Source organism: Myotis brandtii, unplaced genomic scaffold (genome assembly GCF_000412655.1).
Source record: "Myotis brandtii unplaced genomic scaffold, ASM41265v1 scaffold986, whole genome shotgun sequence".
In the NCBI taxonomy this organism is placed as follows: Eukaryota; Metazoa; Chordata; class Mammalia; order Chiroptera; family Vespertilionidae; genus Myotis; species Myotis brandtii.
Window position 1 is genome coordinate 2,771,617 of NW_005372102.1, and position 1,548 is coordinate 2,773,164.

Below are 1,548 nucleotides of genomic sequence, written 5' to 3' on the forward strand. Positions count from 1 at the left end.
CTGCAGCCACGGCTGCAGCCCACGGAGGGCAGGGCCTGCCACCAGCCAGCTGAAGCCCCGATGCTGGCGCCTGCCGGCACCCCCACAGAACACCGCAACCGATGAGGCCCACACGCCCAGCGTCCACCCCCACGTTCCTGGGGCAGACAAGGGCAGCGTCTCAGGCACCATGGAAGCCCACTGCCCTCCCTAGACCAGCTGGCCAGCCTGTGCTGCCCCAGTACCCACGTGGGCGCCCAGCCGTGCCCAGGAGCCAGGTTACCATCTTGTGCGGGGGATGTACCGACATTGATAAACTGCAGAAGCAGGCAGTGGACGGCAGATGTAAGTATGAATCTTTAATTATTAGGGATGACCATCAGAATGAATGTTTGGGGGCTCACCTGAGGGTATTTCAGTGAGTTTAGATAGAGAGGAAAGGAGAGAGAGAAACATGGAGAGGGGAACATTGATCAGTTGCCTGCCATATGCAGAGGGGAGCAGGGGTGAGTGGAGGAGAGCAGGGGTGAGCAGCCGCCAGGGGCGCACGTGGCCCACCACCTATCACAGAAGATGTCTGCCCACCCTGCCCCAGACACCCTGGAGCTCTGCTGTCCACCGTGTGAGCATGGGGTCCACCCCACTCTTGGGGTCCCATGCTGAGAGGGGGACACAGGACAGAGCCCCTTAGAGTGACTGTGTCCACCTCTGGCCACCTGAGCACGAGCTTTGAGGCCCAGGCCCCACTGACGAAGGTGCCCACATGCCCACTTGGGAGGCTGATGGCACGCCATTAGGAACACGCGGTGGCCCGCACAAGCATGCATGCACGCGTGCCCGCGCACGGAGAGGCTGGTAATGACACTGGGGTTTGGATGGATACAGTCACAGCCCAAGATCAATATGAGAATTCCTGAGTTACAAGAATGAAATATATTTTTCATTGATTTGTTGTTTTAAACCATTAAAAAGATGGGTAAGCGTGTTAGAGCGGGGTAAATACTCGGGGCACTAAAAAAACACCACCATTTCACACTGCGGTAGAAAATCAATCTCGCCGACGTACTTTCCAAGGGAAGCCGGAGAGCAGGTGCGCGGGCGGCACGCGGCTTTCAGGGGAACTTTCAGGGGAGGCTGGAAGGGAGGGCCTGCGGCCCCGGCACCACCCGGCGTCGGACTCGGTGCAGGGCTTGGTGCAGACTCACTCCCACGGTTGCTTTAGGAAGAATCATGGAAATGCCCAAATCTCCTTTTTTGTTTAAATTGATGAGTGGCACCATCCGCCCGGAGCATTAAGGCAGGCGGGGCGGACGGATCAATCCAGGAGAGGAGGCGAGGCGGCCCCGCAGCCAGCCTCCGCCTGACACTATTGATTTTGCCCAGTTCAGCTGGCCTTGTAATTAAAATGTAAATTTGAGAAAGAGATTGCGTCCTGACAGACGCAGGATTAAGGGGAAGATAAAAGCCCCTCCGTGAAAACTCCGAGGAAATGCGAGCTCCGTGTCCTGGGCTGGCTCCGGCGGACCAGGAACAGCCGCAGGCCCCGCGCCCAATGAGCAGTGCCGGGTG

General features: G+C 58.2%; 1 protein-coding gene across 1 annotated transcript in view; it reads right to left on the bottom strand.

Moving 5' to 3' along the window:
* UVSSA (UV-stimulated scaffold protein A) overlaps positions 1–1,548 on the bottom strand; it is a gene marked incomplete at its 5' end in the record, with an annotated part of 20,113 nt that overhangs the window by 9,689 nt on the left and 8,876 nt on the right. The gene's annotated exons all lie outside the window — the stretch shown is intronic.